The 15,349-nt window shown below is 45.2% G+C and overlaps 1 pseudogene; it reads right to left on the minus strand.

The window, feature by feature from the left end:
* Positions 1-6,859: 6,859 nt before the first annotated feature.
* Positions 6,860-14,760, minus strand: LOC136469966 (riboflavin biosynthesis protein PYRR, chloroplastic-like; annotated as a pseudogene).
* Between the last annotated feature and the right edge of the window lie 589 nt (positions 14,761-15,349).

Genomic DNA, 15,349 nt, shown 5'->3' on the forward strand with positions numbered 1-15,349 from the left:
CTGGGGTCCTATGTCTGGTCAAACTGACCAAAGCATCCGATCACTCCGTGTTGTGCCCAGTGAAGAGGTACAACGGCTTTTTTCATGGGGGCTTCTATTTAAGCCCCATGGCCAGCTCAAGCTCACTCTCTTGGCCATTTGCATTGACATAGCAACCTTGTGAGCTTAGCCAAAGTTCTCCCACTCATCTCCATCATTGTTTCATCATCATTGTGAGATTGGGAGAGAATCCAAGTGCATTGCTTGAGTGATTGCATCTAGAGGCACTTGGTATTCGTGTTTTGCTGCGGGGTTCACTTATTTCTCTTGGTGGTTGCCACCACCCAGATGGCTTGGTGTAGCGAAGGAGGATTGGCATGAGTCGGTGATTGTTCGTGGCCATCTCCGGTGATTGTGACAGGATTTATACCTTCCCCGGCAGAGTGCTGAAAGGTAACTATAGTGGATTGCTTGTGTCATTGAGTTACCTCACTTGTGGGTAGGTTCTTCCGGTGTCCAAATTGTGTGGACGAGGTTTGTGCAACACCTCTTAGCCACCGAACCACCAAGTGTTGGTCGACACAACGGGGACGTAGCGTGTTGGCAAGCACGTGAACCTCGGGAAAAAATTGGTTGTCTCTTGCCATTTGGTATTCTCCTAGTGATTGATTTAATATTCACCTTATGACTGGTTCACTCCTCTACATGGTGGTATAATCACCCTACTCACTCATTTATATTCTTGCAAACTAGTTGTGAGAAGTTCTTTAGTGTAATTAGAATTGAGAGCTTGCTTTGTTATTTTAAGTTCATCTAGTGGAGCTCTTTAGAGTAGCAAGATTGAGAGCTCTTAGTGAGTAGTAACATTGCAAGTTGTGTGCCTAGTAATCATTGCAACTAGAATTGTTGGATAGGTAGCTTGCAACCCTTGTAGAGCTAGAGCAAGTTCGCATTTCGCTATTTGTCATACTAATCAAAGTCCTCTAGTTGATTTGTAGATTTTTAAATAGGCTATTCACCCCCCTCTAGCCATATTAGGACCTTTCAACGAGGTTCGTCAATGGCGGCGATAATGTGCTCTGGTCGACAGCGGCGATATTGACCAGATTTGGACCCTCTGGTCGATCACGGTCACTGTCCTGATGGTGACTGCGGTCGTTGTAGCGGCGGTCGCTGTGGCATTGATTGTCAGGTCGCTCATCGCTGCGGTGAGTTTGGCGATGAGTGTCCGCATCCTCGTTGAAGCGTACTTCGACCTCTTCGGCGTCGGCGTACTGATCGGTGGTCATAATCATCTCGCCAATCCCCTTTGCTGGCTTGCATTGAACTTGGAGCGGGGGTCACGGTGATGGAGTCCTCGGACAAAGGCATTGATGACCTCTGCTTCTGTGATGTTGGGAATAGAATTTCTCATCTCAGAAAAGCATCTAATGTAGCTACGGAGGAGCTTGGACGGTTTTTGATAGATGCAATTCAAATCATGCTTGATGCCCGGCCGAGTACACGTAGTCATGTAGTTGTCGATGAAGACCTTCTTTAGCTCTTCCTAGGATCTGATGGAGTCTAGGGCGAGGCTTGTAAACCAGTTCATCGTAGTTGTCATGAGCGTGACGGGAAGATAGTTCACCATGACACTGGTATCTCCTCCGACGACGCGCAATGCAGTGGCATAAGCTTATAGCCACTGTGTGGGGTTCATCCGTCCCTCATAAGACTCAACCCCAGTGATTTTGAAACCATGGGGCCACTAGAGTGTTTGGAGTGCCCTCGTGAATGCTTGGGGCCCTTTGGGATCATCGCTGTCGTGATATGTGGCATTGCCGGCATTGTGTGGCTAGAGGGCTGAGTCTAGATTACCGAACTCTTGCTCGTATTCTTCATGCTAGTGTACTTCTTCTTCATGGCAAGAGAAATGGCGCTCATTGATATGACATTGCCTGTCTCAAAGATTGTTGATGTGCGCATGAACGTCTTGGTTGACATCTTTATCATGTTAGTAAGGGTAGTCGATGTGGTTCCCCCAAGCTCTGCCCTAGAGGGGTTGTCCATCATCACGGTGCTGGTCAACAAAACAACTTCGGCTAGGGCGGTGATTAGATCTTGGCGCGACGGATCGGCGAATCGAGCTTGTTGAATAGGAAGGTCTATGATCCTAGCGGATCTCATTGACGTAGCAGTGCGCTACTTTGAGCATGGCGATGACCTTGGCGACCTCTGGTGTTTGCTTGAGTCAGGCGAGCTCATTGGCAGCCACGGCCAAGTTGGCTCTTGGGGTCTTGTAGACATCATGGTCATCAATATGGACGAATTCATCATCGAGGTTACGTTGGAGTGGGCATGGCCTCCCTTGCGAGTCAAGTTGTTTGTTGCGAGTAGCTTCGGCTAGCACAATGGCGGCCGCATTTGCTCGACGCTATGCACAATTGGTGTTCCTGTTGACACGAGCAGCGTGGTCCTCATCGGTTTCCCCATCCTGTGGGGGGCTATCGACGTTGAAAATTCTACCTCCACAGAAGGGTGGGAGAGGGGTTGTACGGCGGTGGTTTCAGCGACAGTCTCTGTAGAGCCCTCGAACTCAGAGTCTGGCTTTCCTCCAGGATGCTTTGGGGCATCGGCCAATGTGCAGCATGTTGATAGTCGATGAGAGCTAGTCGGCGAGAGGATAGATGTCTCCCACCTGGTCGGTGAATTGATAGGTGGCAGTGATGCTGGTGAGCCCAAAGGGTAGGGTCATAACCCCTAGAGTTTCCCGATCAGCTTCTGATAGATCTAAATCGGAGGGTGGTCGATGCTGAACCAGAGTGGTCAAAGCCAATTCTATGATGGAGAGACAATCGGCGAGCTTCTAGCCAACCTGGTCGATGGATGTGATCAGATCGTTGTTGTTGATCTACCTCCTCGGGTAGCGGGGAAGTGGGCGGTGAATTATTAGTGAAGACGACCTCAGAGGTGGTTCTGAGATCAGATCTGCTATCACAGGTGTTGGGGTGATCAGCGTAGAATCGATCTGCACCGGCTCGATGAGCTCTCCATCTCTGTTAGCGTTGATGACCCAGGAGATCGATCTGACCATGAAGATTTGGCTAGGCTGTGGGAGGGACGAAGAGCCTACAAAACATACCATCTTGTTCGACATGGAAACAGCACGCACACCCCTACCTAGCGCGCCAACTGTCGACATAATATCGTCTGGTGGCCTGTTGGATTGTATTGGCTTTGTATGCTATTGCATGTGTTTGGAGGGGGTCCCTACCTGCCTTATATAGTCCGGGGGCAGGGTTATAAGTTGGTTAGATCTACGAGATAACCGAAAAGTAACAACAGATAACTGGAATTATGGGATTGAACGTATCCTAACAGATCTCGTAGTATCATCAGGATATCTTCTCGATGTCTTGCGGGGCACGTCGAGCAGCGCTGTCCTCCACAAGGCTTTGTCTTATGGGCTAGACCACCCCTGGGAGCGCAGCCCGTATAGTTTATCGTGGGTATCTAGGGTCGTACCCCCCACATCTCTTCTCTAGTAACTTAAACAAACACTTATGTAAATTATTTTCTAGACTACAAGATAGTAACCACTTATTTTGACCATAGCTAGAGTTATACACATCAAAATAATATGGTTATGGACATTCTGGAAAGCTTATGAAATTGCCTAGAACTTTATTTTAATCATTTTAATGTGATTCAGCAGTTATCTAAGTCAACTAATTCAATCTTTCAGATCTGTCTAGAGAGCAAGTATTTCTGACAGCAGACTTCTAACAGCCATAATTCTTAAACAATAAGGCCTATGACTATGAAAATTTAGCACAAGGTATATAAGTAAGTTATCAACAACTTTGTTATTAATAAGTTTCATAGAAAGGATCATTATCATCATGAAATTATTACCACAACAAAAACTATACATGCAGCCATCTAGTTGAATTATAAAGCAATAATTAACTAGTTGCCTATAAATAAATACTTCTAAGCCTAACTAATAACATCAACAGATCATATGCATCACAAGCACCATAGAAAACATCATGGTTAAACATAACTAATTTATTTATATTCATTTATCAATTTCCTTATATAATAAGGTGATTTAAAGGATAAATATTTTTAGTACTTAATCAATTCTGATAAAATTATAGTAGGCTAAAAATGACTTTAATAGTCCACTGTACAAATTTCATGCCATTTAGACAAATGTAGCTACCTCTACAAAAATAACTAGTTACATAGGCTTATTTTAGCAAAACTAGTTTAGCAACGTAAAAGGTGTCAAGCAATAGATTTAATATTTTTCTTACTTTCTCCTAGCATGACAATACTGTGTAAAAATTTGTATAATCATATGTTATATATTCTTGCCCCAATTAATTTCACTAGAAACTAGCAATTAATTAAGATTAAATAGGAAGATCATATTTCAAGTTTGTTTACTGTAGGTTTAATATTTTTTCTAGCTAGAACATATCAACACAAGACCAGTAAAATTGGAATCACAATTTTATCACCTTCCTAGCTCAAGTTATGCAATTTACAAGCTAGAAATTGTTTTAAAAGCACTTATCTTGTTCAATTTAATTCACCTAGAAAAATACCCTCAATAGTAGATTTCATATTTTTATCAAATAGTACACTTCAAGACGAAACCAACAAAATTTGGTTCACCCTATTTGGACACTCCTAGCTCTAGATATGAATTTTTGAAATTTGAATTCAAATCTATGAAAACAAATCCAGAAAACAAATTCAAAAACCGACTAATAGCTGGGGCCCGCATGTTAGTGACACAAAACAGAGTTGTGGCTTGACCGGCGAAGAGCTCGTCGATGGCGAGGTCTCCGGCGACGAGGTCGGCACCAACATGTTCCCCATCCTATTTCGCACCTACGGGTACCCTTGGTTCGCTCGGAGGGTCACCAGAGCTAGCTTGCCGGTGAGCATGGCGGCGACGCGCTGTGGTGCTCTGGCCATCCCCGGTGACGGCATAGCCAGGTGAGCGCGTCTACAGCATCTACAAACCCTAGCGGAGCTCTACGGCGTGGATCGAGCCATGGTGAAGCGGCGGCGAAGCTTGGCCGCGTGCATGGCGGCAAGGCAGCGTGAACGCAACGGCAGTGTTATGTTCCGACAAGGCCGGCATTGACCTTAGGCTCTTGCCTCGAGCTAGACCTAGCTCTAACCTAACTCTAACATCTAGAAGCGCGTGAGAAATAGAATCAGGCATGCACAGCCACGGTGCGGGCATGGCGGCGACGCTCTCGGCTCACGGCGGTGCAGCTCGTGTTGCGGCACCGGTGACGCGGTAGCGGCTTAACGAGCTACGGCTATAGCTTCTAGTACCAACGACGATGATGTAGCAAGAGAGAGATAGATGGGAGGAGCGATGGATAGGGCTGGCCATGGCGGGCTCGGAGCTCGGCGGTGCTTCGTGGCAATGGCGGCGACGGCGACGCGAAATGCGGCCTTACCCTTGCTCGAATGGTGGTGCTAGCAGGTCGGCAAGGTGGAGGAGGTGGTGGCGGGGCTGTGAGCGAGATGGATTGGACGGTGGTGCGGTGGTGGTTGCGTACGAGCTCGGTGGAGGTGCGGCAGCGACGGCAGAGCTGCGGTTTCGCACGGGCGCGGTGAAGGCGAGGCAGAGAGAGGGCGCGAGAGCGAGAGTGAGTGAGCGCGGCGGCTTCGCCTCTCCTATCTTCCCCTGCTGGCCCGACCAGCCGGGCCGACGCCGGCGTGCTGCCGCCACGCGGTGGCCACGGCATGTGGCCGGTCGGCCACAATACGTGCTGCCTCGGCCGGTTTCATGCCGGCAACAGACGTCTGACAGCGTGACTTAGCAATTCTATAACTCCTAATCTATGGCGATTTAGCAAAAACTTCCTTAATAACAAGTGTAGAGCTACGTGAGATCTCCAACTTTGCTTTAAGAACCATCATCTAATTCTCAATGGTTTACAAACTACATTGCTCCAAAGTGAGATACTTTGAAACTGAAAACAGTTTCAACACTTAGAAAATTTCTTGTCACAAAATAGCATTTTGTTGATACTTATGAGCTCTATTTGACCATGTTAGACACTGAATTAGCTCATGACCCTTAAATAAAGTTTGTTACCCATGACAAGAACTACAACTTTTATTTAGATCACACATCCATGCAAACACTCTAAGCTACTGTTCAACTTTGGTCAAACTAGTATCATGAAAATGACATTTCAAATGAAACCAACACTTAGAAGCAAAATTGGCATATGTCATGAATACAAACATTGTTCCATTTATCATCCTAGATGTATCTAAGGTGTTTTCATGACCTCACAACCATTTTTATACATTGGTCACATATGATTACAAGCATAAGCATATATATATATATCAATATTTCATGTAATAATGTATAAAAATGAAATGAAATTTCATACGCTCGTGTTCATGAATGCTTGGATAATGCTTGTGCTCATGAAATACAGGTGCCAAATGTAAAGCTTAACACTGGGGTGTTACATCATCCCTTCTGTTTAGCACTTAAAGGGTCTGTTCAGCTGGTATTAAAGCCGGCTAAAGCTATTTTGTTGTGAGAGAAAAGTATTATAGATTATAGCTGATAAGCCGGCTGATAAGTTCAAGCGAACAGGTCCATTGAAATAGTTTTCATCATTAAATGCTTTAGGGGACTAGAATACAACTTTTGCGTGGACAAAAACCAATTCTTGAGGCTTTCAGAAAAAAAAAACAATTCTTGGACGATCCAGAGTTTTGATGCAGTCATGGGACTGAACTATGACAAACAATTTACTAATATGGCTAACGGGAACGGATGCACATGAAGGGAAATCAATGACATGATGAGGCACAACGGTCTTGGCAAAAGGATAAAATGATACTACAAGGGGAGGGAAAGAAAAAACTAAACAATGATTGTTCACTTATTCAACACCTATTATTAAATAATCCACCCTCCTTTTTACTTTCTCTGTTCTAAATTATAAGGCATTTTGGTTTTTTCGATACATTGCTTTTACTATGTATCTAGACGTGGTATATATCTAAGTGCATAGTAAAAGCTATGTATCTGGCAAAGCCAAGCTGGAACACTTTAAACAGGTATTACAGAACATGCACTTCACCTACTGCTGGCCCAATCTATCAGTCATTGTATCACCTTATCAAACACATTCATCTACCACACTTTATACATGACTGTTGGTGTTTCTCCTTTGTGTTTCCTATACCCCGATGGCCCGATGAAATTGTTTGACAACAGAGCAGAGCCCATGGTATGTTCTTCAGGCATATAAATAATTTAACCAATCTCATTTGCGCTCCCTTTCACTAGCAGCATCCACTGTAGCAACTAGCAATCAGGGCCCAGCCAGACCTTAATGTCTGATCTTGCAATCAACACTTCTCCTAAATAAGATTTGCTCGCCTGCGAATCAATCTGCCTCCCCTACTTCAGCGCTTGCTGGAACCGTCCCCAGAATCTCTGATCTCAACTGCATCAACAGTCTACCCAAGTAATTCAGGCCTTCTCCCTCCCGCCCACCGCCCCAAAATAAATCGTGAGGCGATGCCTCAACGAGAACAGAGCCAGCAGTTGACAGCAACATATTAGTCAAATGGGGATAAGTTGAAAACTTGCATTTGATAGCTCTATACATCACATCTATTTTTGTAGTCTCCCAATCTGTTCTTACCTGAAAAACAAAAGCAATTCGAAAATCAAGTGAGAACGAGAATAAATAAGGTATGCATATGGAGTAGATATAGTTGTTATTGATATAGTGTACTAATTACCATTAATTGATGGGTCATATCATTTTAAAGAGGTAATTGTAGCCATATATTGAGTTAAAGGCCCTACAACTAATCCCTGTAAATAGAAAGCACGGGGATGTTTGGCAACAGGCAATCCATAGTACCACGAACTTTGAACAGTGGAAAGTATGTAAAAGGGAAGTCCCAGGCTAATTATTTTGCACTTATGCTACCAAGTGGTTGCAGTTCAGTTGTTGCTGCTGAGGTTGAGGAAAATAGAAAGGATGCTACAGTCATTATATAAGTAAATTTTGGTGGAACTATAATGGACATGTCGGATGCATTGTAGCTTTCAACCATGTACTTATGCTATAGGACTCTTGAAAATTCTTACAAATACTAAATTAGTGGAAGTGCCGAAAATGATACTAGATACATAGGTTCCTCTTCTAGAATATCTTTCATCAGAAGGGTGATGACATATTTTGTTAGGTACCAGTAAGCAAGGTCCCTTCATCACTTCCCGCTACAATCAGTTAAAATAGAAATACAATTATGGCTGATCACAGTTTGATGCGAACCCATGCAACACTTGAAACCAGCCCGTTGAAACCGGGTTTGTGGCTTCCGTACGGGTTGAGCAAAACCATGCTTTGAACCAGCCAAACCATAAGCAGATCCATCATCGACAACCGATGCCGCGGCAGCGACCCTTATCTTGCTGGGCCTGCCGCTGGCCACCTCCCCGACAACGGAGTCAAGGTTCACTAGCACCCCTGCTGCTACGATGGCATGGAGGCAGCTTCCGAGCTAGTCATCGCGCACGGCGTGGAAGGAGTGGACGCAGCGGGTGCTGAAGAGATCGAGAGCGCAGACCCTGTCCGCACCCCAGAACTGCAGCATCGGCGCGACAGGCCACGACGCGAAAGCAACATTGTGGGTCCTCATGACCTCGTGCGTGTTAGACATAATCTGCTGCTCCCCATTCTCTCCTTGGTTGGAGACTGGTCGGTTCGGCCGACCACTCCCTGTTGGGAGTTGGGGACTGATCGGCTCTAGCGACCAGTTCCTGTAGCTGTAGCAGTATTATAATAGGCCACCTCTAGTACATTAGTTGGTAGCTATTACATCAATCATATCTTGGTAGTGGGCTGATGTAAGCTTTGTACTGCTAGGAGTAGTTGATATACTCTGTACCTTAGGAATAGGTAGTTGGTGTACCCTGTACCTTAGGAGTAGGTAGTTGGTATACTCTTGTACTCAGGAGTAGGTAATTGGCCAACAACTATGTACCTGGTAGAGGTACAGCTAGAGTTGTATATATTTCATCCAAAGGGCAATGGAATACTTAGTTCAATTGCCACAAACTAAAGGGCAAGGCTTCGGCTAACGCTGGTGCTTGTGCTGAGTGTGTGTGCGCTGTTGTCAATCTCTTCTTCTACCTCTAGCCATAGTGAGTGAGTGTGTGTGCTGGTAAGCTAGTTGCTTACCTGTGCAGGACAGCCAGGGATCAACAAGTGGTATCAGAGCCGTACAAGCGCCGTCGCCGGACTAACCGCTGACGATGACGGACGGTTTGGAGATGGGTGACAGCAGCGGCACTGTTGTAGCTGTCCAGCCACGACAGAAGGTCGTTGTGCGCACGGTGCGGGAGGTCAGCGGCACCAGTTGGCCGACGCTGACTCGCACCAACTATGACGAATGGGCGGTGACCATGAAGGTCAAACTCAGAGCCCGACGGCTCTGGAATGCCACTGACAAGGGCACCGACAACGAAAAGACGACATGTCAGCGTTGGAAGCCATCCTCGCTGCTGTGCCAGCAAAGTACAGGGAGCCGTTGGGGGCGAAGAGCTCTGCTAAGGAGGCGTGGGAGGCCATTGCGGCGATGCGCATTGGTTCTAACCGCGCAAAGAAGGCGACGGCCCAGCTGCTGAAACAGGAGTACGCCAACCTCAAGTTCAAAGATGGTGAATCGGTGGAGGACTTCTCCCTCCGCCTGCAGACGCTCATCAGCAAACTGAGGAGCCACGGCATCACCATCGACGAAGAAGAAGCGGACTCCAAGTACCTCCACTCCGTGCCGGCGAAGTACATCCAGATTGCTCTCTCCATAGAGACGATGTTGGACTTGTCTACCCTCACCATTGAGGAAATGACAGGTCGTCTGCGGATGGTGAACGAGCGCATGGAGCAAGCCAAAACAACGACGGACATCGGCAAGCTGCTACTGACAGAAGAGAAGTGGGCTACCCGGATGAAGGAGAAAAAGTCCGGAGAAGCCTCCTCCAGCCGCGGTGGCGATGGCAAGCGCCACGGCAAGGCTTCTTCGAAGAAGAAGAAGGTCGACCCCAACGCCTGGCGGCGCTGCGGGAAGACGGGCCATTGGGCAAAGGAGTGCCCAAATCGCAAGCAGGAGAAGAAGGCTGAGACTCATCTGGCGTAGGCTGATGATGATGATGAGGCCACTCTCCTGATGGCGACGTTCTATGCACTGCACGACGTTGAGGCCAAGGAGAAGGCAGAGGGGATGGCGGTGGAAGGGCCTGGGAAGGCTCTAAGGCTGTCAACCTCGACGAACCGCGCGCCCAAGTCCACCTCAGACGTGTGGGCGGCGAGCAGGAGCAGCGGTGGTACCTGTTCAATGGCGGTGAGGCACGCACAATGTAGGGCGGTGCGGCAAGGATCTCCATGTGGTCGGCGGGTTCTTGGACTGCAAGTGGCCACGGGGTCATCGTCATCCTCAGTGGCCAGCTATAGACATGGTTGCGCAGGGATTTGCTGGTGCTAGGGATGGGGAGCACCTCGCTAGTGCCAGGGACAACCTCCTCTATCTCCGGTTTCAATCCGCATAGCACCGGCAATCCAACCCATCTAACCCGTAAGCATACAGTTTGGTTTAGGAAACTGCCCAAACCCGTACTAAACCGCCATTGAACAGGCCGAAATACAATAATCAGACATACCAGTTCAGGGAACCCTTTTAGCCAGGTCCTTCCTATTCTAGCAGCCTCTTCAGGACTCTTTGCTAGCTTTATTTCTTGAACAATGTCTCTTGCTTGAGGATTGTCAACATCAACAAACTTGTGAGCCTGAAAGAAAGAGTTATGAGCTTATAGACAGTGTGAATAATGATGTTACACGGTTATTAAGAAAATGGAACACATGTTGGCACATTATGATAGAATCCCTATCCATAGCAACGCGGAATTTCACAAATGGAGCAGCCATGAACAGAAGACAAACCTGGTAATAGTGTTCCACTGTTGGCCATGTGAAATAATCTCCATTTTCATCAGGCATGTGAATTGGATGAGGAGAAAAGTTTGAGAAAGCCCCAAAAATATCCCATGTCTTATAAAAGGAAATAATATTTGCTTCATATGGAGATACTTCTGGATCAACGGAAGGTATTTCTTCCACGGATGGTATAACAGGTGAAAGATCAGGAATGGGTTCGATGAATCCACTCATGAGCATGTCCCTGTCAATCTGCACATTTATACCCCACAGTTTTCAGTCAAAAAGATCTGCACATTTATAGGGAGAAAAAATATGTAACAGTTATGAACTAGTGGCAAAAAGCATAAATATGTCCATAGCATTGCACGATTTACTTAGATATCCAGTATAAATAACTTAGATATAACTTGAAGGAAACAGCAGTAGAACTGTAGAAGAGGTTACTAAAACTGGACAAGAACATGAGGATTGTTAAATTGTATTAAGAAAAACATGGGACACTGATACAAAACATAGATAGAAAGGAACGCAGCTCTCCCGTTTTTTTTTTCATCCATATAATACAATGAAACGCAGCTCTCCTGCGTTTTCAAAAAAAAAAGATACAAAACATAGATACAAAGGAACATATGCAAAACGAAATGCCTATTAACAGGAGTTCAATGTATCAATTATTTTAGTTTCATTGATATGCATATAGATGTATCTGAACTTGAAAAATAGTTGACCTGCTCGTACGAGACATCAATTAAATTTATCGCCTGAGTCATTTGATTCATCCCTAGTTCACCAACTGGCGTTGGTGCATTTAATCCCCCAATTATTTTGGGAGCCCAGAATGCATAGACCTGTCAAATGATGCAAGAGAATTAGGGAACACCTCACACCCAATTAGGGGGGGTGGCTTTCATAGTCAAGTATAACTTTTTTTTTTTTGCGAACAACATAGTTAAGTATAACTTGGAGTACAAGTAACATGATATACTATACACATCTCTAATAGCGATTGTAAGTTATGAGTTCATATACAATTCTACTACATAACAAACACATGATGACATGGAGGATCTTAAAAAAAATGTAAGACAACCAATAAATAATAAAAGTGAACTGGATGTTGTTCATGACTCCTCTGACATTCACATGTGATATGTAGATACCATAAGATGTAAATGAAAAGGAAGCCTATACATTCTATCCATCCAAACATATATGGCTTGTCTAGTTTCATGTTCATTCCACTAAGTTGCTACTTATGAACTATAAATAAAATTAAAACCAGGATACAGCTAACTTAAATGCAGCAAATGAACACACATGATGTCATAGACAATCTTGCAAAAAAAGTTCACCTTATGGATAACACTCGCAGATATAGCAGAAGCAGCTAGTGTCCCACCACATTCCCATAATACAGCAAGATAACCACGATCATAAGCAATATGACATAACATTTCTTGGATTCAGCATGTCAAACTCTACTACTTCAACACCCTTCATAGCAAGCTTCTTTTGAAAATCTCGCCGAGCACCTCTCTGAGTTGCAACAATTGTATAGGCATCGTTAACATTCCATAAATTTGCTTTGTCTGGAAGGTTAAGAGACTGTGACATCACTATACGCACTGGAACATGCCCCTTAACATGCCTTGCAGTTAATCGAGGATCTATAATACAACCAAAAGATATTAGTTTTGAACAAACACCATTAGCTACAGTTAATAGAATATTGCATTATGTTGTCGCACCGTCAAAACGCACTGTATTTCCACCAACAATAACAGCGTCACTTCTGCCACGCAATTCAAATACACGCCCTCTCGATGCTTTGCCACTTATCCAAGAAGCATGTCCACTACTTGCTGCTATTTTTCCTGCATATTATTGAAAGTCAAAATCCTCTGAAGGTTATAAATCATTTGTGTATATTAATAATTACCCCAACTAATATTGACAAGCGGAATAACATATATCTCACCATCTGCAGTCATAGCATACTTCAGGACGGAGAAAGGGACATGAAAGGCAGCTCTGTAAAGCAATGGAGCATTTACAGTGAGGCATGACTTCAGAGCTTCCTACAGTCAACAACTTAAAAAGTTAACAAACTGGTAAAATTCAAGGACATATGGCGTGTTTATTTCAAGCCCAGGCAAGATTGCCTGGCTCACCATGCATCCCCAGGTATCCGATTTCAATCACCTGGGAATCCATCTGCCTGGGAGGGTAGGAAGCAAATAGGCCAATAGTGCATATATTCTTCTGACCTACTTATTAGAGTACCACACACACAAAAAATGGTATTCTTAAAAAAAATCCCTATAATAGTTGCTAGTAATAGTTATACTCTTAGTTGTCAGCATGTAAAATGGTCATGTTGTTTTTTTTTCCTTGTTACATCAATGACATATGTCACATCCAAATTACTCAATTCCTAGAGCAAATAAATCCAATGATCGTGTCTTCATTGAACTTGAACTTCTAAACTAAACTCTGACAAAATCAATAGATGTTTTCATAATTTTGTTCTCGTGCCATAGTAAACCTACAGACTTTATTTTTTCATGTCATCCCGCTAGTGCCAAATTTACAAGATCACAACTTTGAGTTCAGGAAGTCAGGTGACAGGCATGATTAAAAAATGCACAGTTGCAAAGATGCAAAATCGTATCAACAATGTACACTAATAGAAATCAAACATTAAAAAAAGTATAAGCAAAGAGTCACCTCAAACAGTTTACTCTGCAGATCCTCCCCCACAACATCAACTTGAATGCCTTCGCTTCGTAATTCTTGAATTGCCTTCCCTCTCAAGTGCTTCAAGGGATGTCTAAGACCCACCACAACTCTTGTAATTCCTGCCTACTAAAATTATTAGCAAACTGTTTATATACAATGAGGACAACTCGTCAAGTTAATGCCAGTTTGTTAGACTAAGTGTATTGCAACAGGGTTCATATGGACAAATGCACCAGGACCAAATAAAACCTCACAACCATGTTTGGTGACAGAGACTAGTCCACAAGACAGATTGTTGATTAGGTGCTGGGACAAGAGCATACATCGTTGATTGTCCATTCATCTCCTGATGATTAATGATTAACAATATGGTTTAAACCCCCCGAAAGTCTCACTATGTATAGGACCCTGACCCAGGTGCTACAATATTAGCCCAATTGGTTTCATGACATCTGAAAACTGAGGGAGTCTGAAGTGCATTTTATAAATATCAAACTCGGAGAAACATATGGGAGCTAATATAGGAAAGGCAATTCCATCGAGCACCTGGACGAAGGGATCCGACGGCTGTGTTGTCCCCAAAGCAGTCCCCAGGCTCGAGGTTGAGGTATGCCGTGCCGCCGCGCGCGTGTTCACCGGCCTCCTGTGCGGCGAGGAGCTCGGCGCAGGACGTCCCCTGCGCGTAGAGGAACCCCTCGCCGACCACCCAGGATTCGTCGCTGTCGGTATTGAGCTGGGGCCGCGCGATGACGCACCCGAAGTTGGGGTGCGGGGAGGTGAGTCCCGCGGAGCGGTCGGCCACATCGGCGGCACGGCGAAGGAGAAGGGCGTCGTTCGCGTGCGAGGAGTGAGAGGCGGGCACGGAGGAGGCGGCACGTGCGGTGCGGACGCGGTGGCGCGTGTCGAGAAGGAGGTGGAGCAAGGATGGGGCCGCTCGCGCCGGAGCGGGCGCGGCGCCGCCGAGCAGCAGCTGCGGCGGCGGCATGTTCTGCGGGAGTGCGGGTGCGGTGGGCTGCGGCTGGCCGGCTGAGCCTGAAGTGGTGGCGTTTTGCCAGGTTGGAGCGGATGGGACTGGAGCATCTCCAAGGGTAGCAAAAGAGTTTCCGATTCAGAATTTTTTTTTTTAACAGAGCTTTCATTTACTATTCAGCCCCAGCCGAATCTGAGGTACATCTGAGAGCTATTGGGCAACTTAACCGACAGCTGCTAGTTTATGAGCTAGCTTATTACAAACTCGGGACAAAAGTTAAATTTACATAAAACAAATTCAGACGCCATCAACTGCTTGACTTCAGCGATCAGCACAATGGCGTTTTCAATAGGGTGAGGCGAATGGCTAACGGTATATGCAAGCTATATTTAGCATGCGAAAATTTCGGATACATGACTTGCTATTTTAGAAAGTCAGATATAATAGCTGTTGGATTCTCTTCTTTTTTTCTAAAATAGTCAAATATAGATTATACAACATGGATAACTCTTCTGTTGGAGTTGCTCCATTTGCACTATCCCCAGCGATGCTGCCATTCTCAGACCTTCCAGGCACCCCAAGAGTTTGGCATGGAAAGCGTTTCTCCGAGTCTAGAAATTTTGGCAAGATTAAAAAAACACATCTCCAACAACTACCAAACCGA

The sequence above is a fragment of the Miscanthus floridulus genome, chromosome 8 (genome assembly GCF_019320115.1).
Source record: "Miscanthus floridulus cultivar M001 chromosome 8, ASM1932011v1, whole genome shotgun sequence".
Classification (NCBI taxonomy): Eukaryota; Viridiplantae; Streptophyta; class Magnoliopsida; order Poales; family Poaceae; genus Miscanthus; species Miscanthus floridulus.